This window comes from Procambarus clarkii, chromosome 92 (assembly GCF_040958095.1).
Source record: "Procambarus clarkii isolate CNS0578487 chromosome 92, FALCON_Pclarkii_2.0, whole genome shotgun sequence".
Lineage (NCBI taxonomy): Eukaryota > Metazoa > Arthropoda > Malacostraca > Decapoda > Cambaridae > Procambarus > Procambarus clarkii.
In genome coordinates, this window is record NC_091241.1 from 651,799 (window position 1) to 666,798 (window position 15,000).

General features: G+C 50.0%; 1 protein-coding gene across 1 annotated transcript in view; it reads right to left on the reverse strand.

Annotated features, from left to right (window-relative positions):
• The window catches only part of IP3K2 (Inositol 1,4,5-triphosphate kinase 2), a 391,647-nt gene that overhangs the window by 314,789 nt on the left and 61,858 nt on the right, over positions 1-15,000 (reverse strand). The gene's annotated exons all lie outside the window — the stretch shown is intronic.

Below are 15,000 nucleotides of genomic sequence, written 5' to 3' on the forward strand. Positions count from 1 at the left end.
TTCCACCTGTGTCCCCTTGTTCGCGTCCCACCAGTGTTGAATAGTTTATCTTTGTTTACCCGGTCGATTCCTCTGAGGATTTTGTAGGTTGTGATCATGTCTCCCCTTACTCTTCTGTCTTCCAGTGTCGTAAGGTGCATTTCCCGCAGCCTTTCCTCGTAACTCATGCCTCTTAGTTCTGGGACTAGTCTAGTGGCATACCTTTGGACTTTTTCCAGCTTCGTCTTGTGCTTGACAAGGTACGGGCTCCATGCTGGGGCCGCATACTCCAGGATTGGTCTTACATATGTGGTGTACAAGATACTGAATGATTCCTTACACAGGTTCCTGAACGCTGTTCTGATGTTAGCCAGCCTCGCATATGCCGCAGACGTTATTCTCTTTATGTGGGCTTCAGGAGACAGTGTTGGTGTGATATCAACTCCTAGATCTTTCTCTCTGTCTGTTTCATTAAGTACTTCATCTCCTATTCTGTATCCTGTGTTTGGCCTCCTATTTCCACCACCTAGTTTCATTACTTTGCATTTACTCGGGTTGTGTGTGTGTGTGTGTGTGTGTGTGTGTGTGTGTGTGTGTGTGTGTGTGTGTGTGTGTGTGTGTGCGCGCGCGCCAACATGGATTTAATGAGCGCAAGCTATGAAATTCGAGAGGAAGGCCTGGTGACCGCGTATATATTACACCAGCATCGCACATACCGCTGCCAACTTTCTCAACACAAACTTCTTCCCCTTGAAGGACACTTGGACCCCCCTCCCCCACAACTACGGCCCCCCCCCCCACCTCAACAGACGACCAGTTGTTTCTGTTCAGTATTTTAAAACCGTGCACACCCAGAGGCCCCCCCTTGCACACCCCAACACACCCTGGCTCAGCTGGCAACACTCACACCTCTAGTATTGACCCCCCTCCCCCCCCCCCCGCACGCGCGTGCACACACGTCAGCGAGAGAGGTGGTTATCACCACTTACGAGGAACCCAATGCTAACCATATCACTCCAAGGTGGCAATTATGTCTCGAAAACCACCCACAGCCAATGGTCGTCCTCCGCTGGTTCTTGAAGACGCCTTGCAACATCTTACAGGCTTGGGGGGTTGGGGGGAGAGGGGGGAGTGGGGGGATGGGGGAGAGGGGGGGGGAGGGGGAACGGGGGTTAGGCTGGTGTTATGATTGATGTCTTGTTTCTCTCCCTTCCCCCGTGACCCAAATTACGAGGACAGGATTCACCTACTAGCCTTTACGGGTCCACTTGCGAAACCTGTGCATCTTTCCTCAGTCATGGAGACTTTGTTTACACTTAGTAAACAGTTTACAAGTTCCGGAGCACCACGAGATTTGCTTATAACAATAATGTAACCCTAAATTAGTGTAAAAACTGGACTATTTATATTTAACGTAATATGAACTGATGTACCACTGATGGTTACACCGGAACCAAAGGTGCCCTTCCAAGGAAATGCTAAACACAGGTAACAAATTAATTAACTACGCTGCCACCATCCTGCCTGTCACTTGAACTATATGTTTAACACTTCTCTAACGTAATATGAACTGATGTACCACTGATGGTTACACCGGAACCAAAGGTACCCTTCCAAGGAAATGCTAAACACAGGTAACAAATTAATTAACTACGCTGCCACCATCCTGCCTGTCACTTGAACTATATGTTTAACACTTCTCTAACCCTGTCCATGGAGGACAGAAGAAAATGTATATATGCTGGTTAGCATTGTAAATGTCTGGCCACGTCGGTGGTAGAAAATAATATTAATAAAAAAAAAACAGTTATATCAAGCAATGAGGCTAGAAACATTGCTTGACTTTGAGACTCCTTTCTTTTAACTGGCATTAATTACGGGCCGGTTGTTAACAAAACTATACACAGAGGAATCTGAAAGGTTCCAGTTAATTGACACTAGAGGAAAAGTTTAACACGAGTTTATTGCGAAAAAATTATGATATTCACCAACTATAAGTTCCTACTCTAACACTGGCAAATGTTAAGTAATTTAGACATGGAATTATACCGCCAGAGATCACACATTACCTTAAGACTACGGCCTCTCCATCTGGTGGATTCACTCTCTCTCTCTCCCTGGCTGTGTGGTGTTCTCACAGACCAGCCCTCCACTCTGGTACCCAGCACTCTCTCTCTCTCTCTCCCTGGCTGTGTGATGTCCTCACAGACCAGCCCTCCACTCTGGTACCCAGCACTCTCTCTCTCTCTCTCCCTGGCTGTGTGGTGTTCTCACAGACCAGCCCTCCACTCTGGTACCCAGCACTCTCTCTCTCTCTCTCTCCCTGGCTGTGTGGTGTTCTCACAGACCAGCCCTCCACTCTGGTACCCAGCACTCTCTCTCTCTCTCTCCCTGGCTGTGTGGTGTTCTCACAGACCAGCCCTCCACTCTGGTACCCAGCACTCTCTCTCTCTCTCTCTCTCCCTGGCTGTGTGGTGTTCTCACAGACCAGCCCTCCACTCTGGTACCCAGCACTCTCTCTCTCTCTCTCCCTGGCTGTGTGGTGTTCTCACAGACCAGCCCTCCACTCTGGTACCCAGCACTCTCTCTCTCTCTCTCTCCCTGGCTGTGTGGTGTTCTCACAGACCAGCCCTCCACTCTGGTACCCAGCACTCTCTCTCTCTCTCTCCCTGGCTGTGTGGTGTTCTCACAGACCAGCCCTCCACTCTGGTACCCAGCACTCTCTCTCTCTCTCTCCCTGGCTGTGTGGTGTTCTCACAGACCAGCCCTCCACTCTGGTACCCAGCACTCTCTCTCTCTCTCTCCCTGGCTGTGTGGTGTTCTCACAGACCAGCCCTCCACTCTGGTACCCAGCACTCTCTCTCTCCCTCCCTGGCTGTGTGATATCCTCACAGACCAGCCCTCCACTCTGGTACCCAGCACTCTCTCTAACTTCCCTACAGGAGGTTATCTTGAGATCTTCAGATGATTTCGGGGCTTTTTAGTGTCCCCACGGCCCGGTCCTCGACCAGGCCTCCACCCCCAAGCAGCAGCCCGTGACAGCTGACTAACACCCAGGTACCTATTTACTGCTAGGTAACAGGGGCATTCTGGGTGAAAGAAACTTTGCCCATTTGTTTCTGCCCCGTGCGGGAATCGAACCCGCGCCACAGAATTACGAGTCCTGCGCGCTATCCACCAGGCTACGAGGCCCCCCCTCGTGCAAGAGGGGTGCAAGAGGGAAGGAACGTTTTCCTCACCCGAATGTTTACACAGCCAACACTCCCCCTGCAGGTGGTTGACCTCTGACCTGACTGACAGGGGTAGAGCCCTGGTGTTTACACATAAGAATCTGGGGAGTCTAATTCCATTACACTGTTTGACAAGGTTATCATGAAATGTCCCCTACTTGAAACTAGCTGACTAAGACTAGCCGTGAATATCCGAATTAACTTTGTAAGACGATCCAGAGGTCATCTGGGCTGACCTTTTGGAGAAGGCTTCCCTGGGTGTGAACTCTTGAGGGGGGGGGCTCCTGGGGGGACTCCTGGGGGGGGGGCTCCTGGGGGGGGGCTCCTGGGGGGGGGGCTCCTGGGGGGGGGCTCCTGGGGGGGGGGCTCCTGGGGGGGGGCTCCTGGGGGGGGGCTCCTGGGGGGGGGCTCCTGGGGGAGGCTCCTGGGGGGGGGCTCCTGGGGGGGGGCTCCTGGGGGGGGGCTCCTGGGGGGGGGGGCTCCTGGGGGGGGCTCCTGGGGGGGGGGCTCCTGGGGGGGGGCTCCTGGGGGGGGGCTCCTGGGGGGGGGCCCTGGGGGGGGGGCTCTGGGGGGGGCATGGGTGTTACAATAACAACCTTGGGTTGTGAAGTTCAAGAGTTCGTAAACTCTTTAATATTTATATATAAACAATGCTGCCATGACTGAGATGAAGATGTACAGGTTTTGTTAAGTGATTGTGTAGATGATTTTAATTGTTGCCGTCGGCTAGTTTATTGTGCACCCCATACTCATCCTGTGAGCGGTAGCGCAAAAAGCATTACAGAGGGCACAAAAGGTCTTTATCAGACCTCATCTTAGATTATTACATAAACAATTTCATCTATCCTTCACACCTTATAGTTACAATGTCAGCTAGTTACAGAGAAAGTGCTATTACAAGAGCTATATATTTACAGTCATTATACATTGATGATAGGTCTTATCGCTAATACATAATAGTTTGACCAATGGGGATATTACAGAGTCATAGGGGAGCTGCTGTTTATTATTAGTCCTCACAATACACTACTTGTTTCTTAATCTCATATGTCGTTCATCTACTGGGAGTGAAATATGGATACAGTGCAAGGATTTCAGGTATTTTATCGTTAGTAATAAGTTAGGTTGCCATATCATACAGAGTAAGCTTAGATTTATCTCTAAATGTCTCAATTTTATTACAATCCAAGATATAGTGTTCGAGTGTGTGTCCCTGCCTATGTCCACACACTTTACACTTTACTTCATCTAGATCCCCATACAAGCCGAACTGCCAGAGATACTTGTAGCCAAGTCTTATTTGAGCAGTGACAACGTCTCAGCTGAGACGGTGGTGATGTGTGGTACCCATTGTGTGGTGGTGGTGGTGGTGTGTGGTACCCATTGTGTGGTGGTGGTGGTGTTGTGTGGTACCCATTGTGTGGTGGTGGTGGTGTTGTGTGGTACCCATTGTGTGGTGGTGGTGGTGTTGTGTGGTACCCATTGTGTGGTGGTGGGGGTGTTGTGTGGTACCCATTGTGTGGTGGTGGGGGTGTTGTGTGGTACCCATTGTGTGGTGGTGGTGGTGGTGTGTGGTACCCATTGTGTGGTGGTGGTGGTGTTGTGTGGTACCCATTGTGTGGTGGTGGTGGTGTTGTGTACTCACCTAGTTGTACTCACCTAGTTGTGTTTGCGGGGGTTGAGCTCTGGCTCTTTGGCCCCGCCTCTCAACCGTCAATCAACAGGTGTACAGATTCCTGAGCCTATCGGGCTCTGTCATATCTACACTTGAAACTGTGTATGGAGTCAGCCTCCACCACATCACTTCCTAATGCATTCCATTTGTCAACCACTCTGACACTAAAAAAGTTCTTTCTAATATCTCTGTGGCTCATTTGGGCACTCAGTTTCCACCTGTGTCCCCTAGTACGTGTGCCCCTTGTGTTAAATAGACTGTCTTTATCTACCCTATCAATCCCCTTCAGAATCTTGAATGTGGTGATCATGTCCCCCCTAACTCTTCTGTCTTCCAGCGAAGTGAGGTTTAATTCCCGTAGTCTCTCCTCGTAGCTCATACCTCTCAGCTCGGGTACTAGTCTGGTGGCAAACCTTTGAACCTTTTCCAGTTTAGTCTTATCCTTGACTAGATATGGACTCCATGCTGGGGCTGCATACTCCAGGATTGGCCTGACATATGTGGTATACAAAGTTCTGAATGATTCTTTACACAAGTTTCTGAATGCCGTTCGTATGTTGGCCAGCCTGGCATATGCCGCTGATGTTATCCGCTTGATATGTGCTGCAGGAGACAGGTCTGGCGTGATATCAACCCCCAAGTCTTTTTCCTTCTCTGACTCCTGAAGAATTTCCTCTCCCAGATGATACCTTGTATCTGGCCTCCTGCTCCCTACACCTATCTTCATTACATTACATTTGGTTGGGTTAAACTCTAACAACCATTTGTTCGACCATTCCTTCAGCTTGTCTAGGTCTTCTTGAAGCCTCAAACAGTCCTCTTCTGTTTTAATCCTTCTCATAATTTTAGCATCGTCCGCAAACATTGAGAGAAATGAATCGATACCCTCCGGGAGATCATTTACATATATCAGAAACAAGATAGGACCGAGTACAGAGCCCTGTGGGACTCCACTGGTGACTTCACGCCAATCGGAGGTCTCACCCCTCACCGTAACTCTCTGCTTCCTATTGCTTAGATACTCCCTTATCCACTGGAGCACCTTACCAGCTACACCTGCCTGTCTCTCCAGCTTATGTACCAGCCTCTTATGCGGTACTGTGTCAAAGGCTTTCCGACAATCCAAGAAAATGCAGTCCGCCCAGCCCTCTCTTTCTTGCTTAATCTGTGTCACCTGATCGTAGAATTCTATCAAGCCTGTAAGGCAAGATTTACCCTCCCTGAATCCATGTTGGCGATTTGTCACGAAGTCCCTTCTCTCCAGATGTGTTACCAGGTTTTTTCTCACGATCTTCTCCATCACCTTGCATGGTATACAAGTCAAGGACACTGGCCTGTAGTTCAGTGCCTCTTGTCTGTCGCCCTTTTTGTATATTGGGACCACATTCGCCGTCTTCCATATTTCTGGTAGGTCTCCCGTCTCTAGTGACTTACTATACACTATGGAGAGTGGCAGGCAAAGTGCCTCTGCACACTCTTTCAGTACCCATGGTGAGATCCCATCTGGACCAACAGCCTTTCTAACATCCAGATCCAGCAGGTGTCTCTTGACCTCCTCTCTCGTAATTTCGAACTCCTCCAAGGCCGCCTGGTTTACCTCCCTTTCTCCTAGCACAGTGACCTCACCCTGTTCTATTGTGAAGACCTCCTGGAACCTCTTGTTGAGTTCCTCACACACCTCTCTGTCATTCTCTGTATACCTGTCCTCGCCTGTTCTAAGTTTCAATACCTGTTCTTTCACTGTTGTTTTCCTTCTGATGTGACTGTGGAGTAGCTTTGGTTCGGTCTTGGCTTTGTTTGCTATATCATTTTCAAAATTTTTCTCTGCTTCTCTTCTCACCCTGACGTACTCATTCCTGGTTCTCTGGTATCTCTCTCTGCTTTCTGGTGTTCTGTTATTCCGGAAGTTCCTCCACGCCTTTTTGTTCAGTTTCTTCGCTTCCATACATGCTCTATTATACCATGGATGTGGTACCCATTGTGTGGTGGTGGTGGTGTTGTGTGGTACCCATTGTGTGGTGGTGGTGGTGTTGTGTGGTACCCATTGTGTGGTGGTGGTGGTGTTGTGTGGTACCCATTGTGTGGTGGTGGTGGTGTTGTGTGGTACCCATTGTGTGGTGGTGGTGGTGTTGGGTGGTACCCATTGTGTGGTGGTGGTGGTGTTGGGTGGTACCCATTGTGTGGTGGTGGTGGTGTTGTGTGGTACCCATTGTGTGGTGGTGGTGGTGTTGTGTGGTACCCATTGTGTGGTGGTGGGGGTGTTGTGTGGTACCCATTGTGTGGTGGTGGTGGTGTTGTGTGGTACCCATTGTGTGGTGGTGGGGGTGTTGTGTGGTGGTGGTGGTGTTGGGTGGTACCCATTGTGTGGTGGTGGTGGTGTGTGGTACCCATTGTGTGGTGGTGGTGGTGTTGGGTGGTACCCATTGTGTGGTGGTGGTGGTGGTGTTGTGTGGTACCCATTGTGTGGTGGTGGTGGTGGTGTTGTGTGGTACCCATTGTGTGGTGGTGGTGGTGTTGGGTGGTACCCATTGTGTGGTGGTGGTGTGTGGTATATATACACACTCAATACACCTAGGCGTATCTAGGCCTAGGATTGCTCATATAGGCCTAGATTACACAATATATTTACTGTTTCACATTTTACCAGGACATTAGTGTATTCCAATTGTATAAAAGTTACGTTTTTAATACAACAGCCCACCTTCCACCAATAGTGGACCCCGGATAGTACGCCCACCAGTAGTGACCCCCCCCCCCCCGTGGGAACGTTTATATATAAAACGCAAATAAATCTAGGAAATGGATATCATGTTCCTGGAAATTCTCAAAGCATCATGGCAGCACCTGTGACGTAGGCAGTGACGTCACTACAAGCGCTTGCATCACACTACTTCCTGCTGTGACGTAGGCAGTGACGTCACTACGAGCGCTTGCATCACACTACTTCCTGCTGTGACGTAGGCAGTGACGTCACTACCGCCGCTTGCATCACACCACTTCCTGCTGTGACGTAGGCAGTGACGTCACTACAAGCGCTTGCATCACACTACTTCCTGCTGTGACGTAGGCAGTGACGTCACTACAAGCGCTTGCATCACACCACTTCCTGCTGTGACGTAGGCAGTGACGTCACTACGAGCACTGCCATCACACCACTTCCTGCTGTGACGTAGGCAGTGACGTCACTACAAGCGCTGCCATCACACCACTTCCTGCTGTGACGTAGGCAGTGACGTCACTACCGCCGCTTGCATCACACCACTTCCTGCTGTGACGTAGGCAGTGACGTCACTACGAGCGCTGCCATCACACTACTTCCTGCTGTGACGTAGGCAGTGACGTCACTACGAGCGCTGCCATCACACCACTTCCTGCTGTGACGTAGGCAGTGACGTCACTACAACCGCTGCCATCACACTACTTCCTGCTGTCACGTAGGCAGTGACGTCACTACGAGCGCTTGCATCACACCACTTCCTACTGTGACGTAGGCAGTGACGTCACTACAACCGCTTGCATCACACCACTTCCTGCTGTGACGTAGGCAGTGACGTCACTACAACCGCTTGCATCACACCACTTCCTGCTGTGACGTAGGCAGTGACGTCACTACAACCGCTTGCATCACACCACTTCCTGCTGTGACGTAGGCAGTGACGTCACTACCGCCGCCAACCTCCGGCCATTTCCCGCCAACTGACGCGCGGCGCTCCAACTGCCACCGGTATTTTTTTTTCCAAGGTGATACCACCAGGCGCCACTTCCGACCTCGGGTCGTGAAGTTTGGGAGCTCGTGAACGACTTAACGATTCATCAAAGATGTGCAGGTTTCGTAAAAGGTTGGGTATAAACCCCCCCTTGACGAATCACGGCACCCGACATATTGAAAGACTCATCACAACAACATTGCAGCATCTGGAAGACCATCCCGCGCGGCGTAAACAAAACCACGTGGCCAGGGAACGCGCATGCGTACGAGAGCTCTCACGCGTCCAGACGCCAGATTCACGAAAGCACTTACGAACGTGAACATCTTTCCTCAATCTTTGACGGCTTTGGTTACATTTATTAAACAGTTTACAAGCATGAAAACTTCCCAATCAACTGTTGTTATTGTTATAAACAGCCTCCTGGTGCTTCGGAGCTCCTTAACTGTTTAATAATTGTAAATAAAGCCGCCAAAGATTGAGAAAAGATGTACAGGTTCGTAAGTGTTTGTGTAAGTGCTTTCGTGAATCTGGCCCCAGCTCCCCACCTCTCTCCAGCCTGCGTCACCCCTGATGCGTAGACGACCCCTGTTTACCATGGTAAGGTCATTTATGAGTCGCTCTAAGTCACTCTATAGCACTTGGAGGAGATGAGACTACGCTCAAAGAACTGGGATACGAGGACAAGGAGCTGGGATACGAGGACAAGGAGCTGGGATACGAGGACAAGGAGCTGGGATACAAGGACAAGGAGCTGGGATACAAGGACAAGGAGCTGGGATACGAGGACAAGGAGCTGGGATACGAGGACAAGGAGCTGGGATACGAGGACAAGGAGCTGGGATACGAGGACAAGGAGCTGGGATACGAGGACAAGGAGCTGGGATATGAGGACAAGGAGCTGGGATATGAGGACAAGGAGCTGGGATACGAGGACAAGGAGCTGGGATACGAGGACAAGGAACTGGGATACGAGGACAAGGAGCTGGGATACGAGGACAAGGAGCTGGGATACGAGGACAAGGAGCTGAGATACGAAGACAAGAAAGCTGGGATACAAGGACAAGGAGCTGGGATACGAGGACAAGGAGCTGGGATACGAGGACAAGGAACTGGGATACGAGGACAAAGAGCTGGGATATGAGAACAATGAGCTGGGATATGAGGACACGGAGTAGGGATATAAGGAAAAGGACCTCAAATACGAAGGAGGGAAGAAATGGTGCCCCCCCCCCCCCAAGACACTAGTACCATTGGGGATCGAACTCGGACATGCAAGAAGTGAAGTCGTCGCCGTCCCGACCAGCCCATGTGATTGGACGAGAGTTATTTATAATTCTCGGCAGTCTTATTATAACAATATGTGTGTGTTGTTCTGCCTGGATGGGGGGCCCCGTGGGGGGTGGACTAGACAATGAATGCTGTCATAGTAATTGGTGTGTGTGTGTGTGTGTGTGAGTGTGAGTGTGTGTGTGGGTGTGTGTGTGGGTGTGTGTGTGTGTGAGTGTGTGTGTGTGTGTGTGTGTGTGTGTGTGTGTGTGTGTGTGTGTGTGTGTGTGTGTGTGTGTGTGTGAGTGTGTGTGTGTGAGTGTGTGTGTGTGGGTGTGTGTGTGTGTGTGTGTGTGTGTGTGTGTGTGTGTGTGTGTGTGAGTGTGAGTGTGTGTGTGTGTGTGTGTGTGTGTGTGTGTGTGTGTGTATACTCACCTAGTTGTGTCTGCAGGATCGAGCATTGACTCTTGGATCCCGCCTTTCGAGCATCGGTTGTTTACAGCAATGACTCCTGTCCCATTTCCCTATCATACCTGGTTTTAAAATTATGAATAGTATTTGCTTCCACAACCTGTTCCTGAAGTGCATTCCATTTTTCCACTACTCTCACACTAAAAGAAAACTTCCTAACATCTCTGTGACTCATCTGAGTTTCCAGCTTCCACCCATGTCCCCTCGTTCTGTTACTATTACGTGTGAATATTTCATCTATTTCCACTTTGTCAATCCCCCTGAGTATTTTATATGTTTCTATCATATCCCCTTTCTCCCTTCTTTTTTCTTGTGCCGTAAGGCTCAGTTCCTTCAGGCGCTCTTCATACCCCATCCCTCGTAACTCTGGGACGAGCCTCGTTGCAAACTTCTGAACCTTTTCCAGTTTCCTTATGCGTTTCTTCAGGTAGGGACTCCATGATGGCACGGCATACTCTAAGACTGGCCTCACGTAGGCAGTGTAAAGCGCCCTAAATGCCTCCTTACTTAGGTTTCTGAATGATGTTCTAACTTTTGCCAGTGTAGAGTACGCTACTGTCGATATGCTATACCCACACACAGACACACACACACTTGCGATGTGCGATTGACTTGCGACTGATTTAGGCTGGGTTCGAACCCTTCCCAGGAGTTATTGTCTGGGCCAGTGTTGCCAATTTGGAAGATTTACTTCTAGATGATTTTTGTTGACAGAATTTCTGAGACCTGGAACTTCAAGAACAAGAGGTCATAGATTTAAACTAACAACACAAACCTGCCGAAGAAACAAACTACGTTGGAACAAGTTAAGTGAGAAGGTGGAGGCCAAGACTGTTAGTAGTTTCAAAGCGTTATATGACAAAGAGTGCTGGGAAGACGGGACACCACGAGCGTAGCTCTCATCCTGTAACTACACTTAGGTAGTTACACACACACACACAAACACACACACAGAGTGGTACACGGTTGGAACAAGTTAGGTGAGAAGGTGGTGGAGGCCAAGACTGTCAGTAATTTCAAAGCGTTATATGACAAAGAGTGCTGGGAAGACGGGACACCGCGAGCGTAGCTCTCATCCTGTAACTACACTTAGGTAATTACACACCAGTAGGCTACACGTCGTTATCTCACAACTGAGCATCGCAGGTACGATCCCTGCGTCAGTACGGAACAGTTTGGGCAACCTTTTCTTTCAGCAGGTATGTACTGTATTCTGGGGATGGTCAGTAGAGAAAATAGGTTGGGAATCACTATTAAGACAATGAGCCGTTGGAAAGGCGGGGTCCAAGAGCTAAAGCTGAGATGCAGCAATATATAACATAGGTTACAACAATCAAAAGCTCAAATGATCACAAGTGCTGGACATTGGTGGTCCAACCACTTGGAGTGGACGGTAGAGCGATGGTCTCGCTTCATGCAGGTCGGCGTTCAATCCCCGACCGTCCAAGTGGTTGGGGGGCACCATTCCTTCCCCCCGTCCCATCCCAAATCCTTATCCTGACCCCTTCCCAGTGCCATATAGTCGTAATGGCTTGGCGCTTTCCCCTGATACTTGCCTCCCTGGGACCTGATACCTTGCCTCGCTGGGACCTGATACCTTGCCTCCCTGGGACCTGATACCTTGCCTCTCTGGGACCTGATACCTTGCCTCCCTGGAACCTGATACCTTGCCTCCCTGGGACCTGATACCTTGCCTCTCTGGGACCTGATACCTTGCCTCTCTGGGACCTGATACCTTGCCTCTCTGGGGTTGATACCTTGCCTCCCTGGCACCTGATACCTTGCCTCCCTGGCACCTGATACCTTGCCTCCCTGGGACCTGATACCTTGCCTCCCTGGCACCTGATACCTTGCCTCCCTGGGACCTGATACCTTGCCTCCCTGGGACCTGATACCTTGCCTCCCTGGGACCTGATACCTTGCCTCCCTGGGACCTGATACCTTGCCTCCCTGGGACCTGATACCTTGCCTCATTCTTCCCCCTTGACTAACACTATATTATGGACATTGGTGACCATCTTGTCATGTTGCTTCTCCAGTGATTGCGATCAACACAACCTTAGCCACAACGTCTTAATTCCTTGTAGTAAGATCAGAGGGCGGGGTCAAGCCATGTGTTCACTACATTATGGAACACGACACAAACAGGTGATCCATAACGTCAAAGGAAGTGAACGATCCGAGCGTATCAACTTCCTTTTAAGTTTCACTCCAATATCTTCATAACATCATTTGTGAGCAAAATTATTTCTTTTTTGTTTTTCGCGGACAACAACAACAACAACATTCTTGGTCATTACAGTGAGATAATGTAGTTTATCGTAGTGTCTCCGGAGCTAGTCTTCCCCGGCACGGAGGGACAGTCTCCGTGGTGTAGTGGTAAGACACTCGCCTGGCGTTCCGCGAGCGCTATGTCATGGGTTCGTATCCTGGCCGGGGAGGATTTACTGGGCGCAATTCCTTAACTGTAGCCTCTGTTTAACGCAACAGTAAAATGTGTACTTGGATGAAAAAACGATTCTTCGCGGCAGGGGATCGTATTCCAGGGACCATAGGATTAAGGACTTGCCCGAAACGCTACGCGTACTAGTGGCTCTACAAGAATGTAACAACTCTTGTATATATAAAACAAAAAAAAAAGCTGGAGCCCTTACGGCAGTTCTTTGTTGCCTTCACCCTCGTTCTGACAGTTCCTGCCACGGTGCTGGAACCAATCGCATTGGCGTTTGCCTTTCCATTATTGACTTTCGGCGTCGTGAAGAGGGGGGGGACCTGCTGCTTGGGTAACAGCTTCTGCTCCATATCAACCAACCCTGGTTTTGCGCCCTGGAGAGGCCACTCCAGACCGACAACCCGAGGGCTACTCCACAGTCTCCCGAGACTGATGGATCCCTACTACTACTTATTTGCGTAATTCTAAGTATCAAAATATTTATGAAAGCCTCAATGGACCCATATTAATTACGTCATTGTAAGTGGTTTTGGCTACCTGTGCCTAGTGACTTCGTCCCGAGCGGCGTCCCAGGTTACCTGTGCCCAGTGACTTCGTCCCGAGCGGCGTCCCAGGTTACCTGTGCCCAGTGACTTCGTCCCGAGCGGCGTCCCAGGTTACCTGTGCCCAGTGACTTCGTCCTGAGCGGCGTCCCAGGTTACCTGTGCCCAGTGACTTCGTCCCGAGCGGCGTCCCAGGTTACCTGTGCCCAGTGACTTCGTCCCGAGCGGCGTCCCAGGTTACCTGTGCCTAGTGACTTCGTCCCGAGCGGCGTCCCAGGTTACCTGTGCCCAGTGACTTCGTCCCGAGCGGCGTCCCAGGTTACCTGTGCCTAGTGACTTCGTCCCGAGCGGCGTCCCAGGTTACCTGTGCCCAGTGACTTCGTCCTGAGCGGCGTCCCAGGTTACCTGTGCCCAGTGACTTCGTCCTGAGCGGCGTCCCAGGTTACCTGTGCCCAGTGACTTCGTCCTGAGCGGCGTCCCAGGTTACCTGTGCCCAGTGACTTCGTCCTGAGCGACGTTTTCCACTTGAAATGTGTGGAAACGCCAACCATTATCCTGCCCCGTCCTCCACCATTACAGGGCAGAGCACCAAGCCATTACGACTATATAGCCCTTGGAAGGGATCAGGATAAAGATATGGGATGGGACGGGGGAAAGGAATGGTGTCCAACCCCTTGGACGGTCGGGGATTGAACGCAGACCTATATGATGCGAGACCGTCGCTCTATCGTCCAGCCCAAGTGGTGAAATAGACAAGAAGCTTCCTAAGTCAGGTCACGTTTGTTAAGAAGGTTGGAGTATTAGAGTATATACTGTGAAAGGGAAGAGTCAAGAGCAACAAAGCCAGGACTAAGGTTCATGTTGGGAAGGTTGTGTATGAGAGCCACAGTCAACAAGACGGCGTCTGTCAAGAGTAGAGGCAGGAAACATTATTGTAGAACACTACCAATCAATAGGGCGATTAGCGTCCCTAACATGACACAAGAGAGCAGTGTTTGTGTCTGCACACTTAACACTTCTTGTGTGTTCCTTAAGTCTGTCATTAACAGTAGGGGCCAGTTACACCAAAGTACTGGAGAGGACAACACCAACAGGGAGTAGTGTAGACACCAGCAGCAGCAGCAGCAGGAGCAGCAGCATTAGCAGCAGCAGCAGCAGCAGCAGGAGCAACAGCATTAGCAGCAGCAGCAGCAGCAGCAGGAGGAGCAGCATTAGCAGCAGCAGCAGCAGGAGGAGCAGCATTAGCAGCAGCAGCAGGAGGAGCAGCATTAGCAGCAGCAGCAGCACCAGCAGCAGCAGCAGGAGCAGCAGCAGTGTGGACCACATTACTACGAAAATTGTTAGTTTGTCGAATCATGTAATGTATAAATTTTATGTACATATTATACATAAAATTCCCCTTCCTGAAGATATTAGTTTTTCGCCTGATTTACCACACTTATTACCTTATTTCTAAATTGGTATCACTATTCTGGGGAAAAACAATAATTATTGTTAAAATATTTCTTATATTGGTATAGTTATGCTCCTAAGGCTCCTTGAAGAGGTTTATATCAATACAAATATTATTTTACACACTTCTTGGAATACTAAAATGGCGTCCAAATGACGTCAGCCAAGCCTATATTTGGCGCCGTACGGCGCACTTTCCGTAGAGACTCGTTGGTTATGCTCG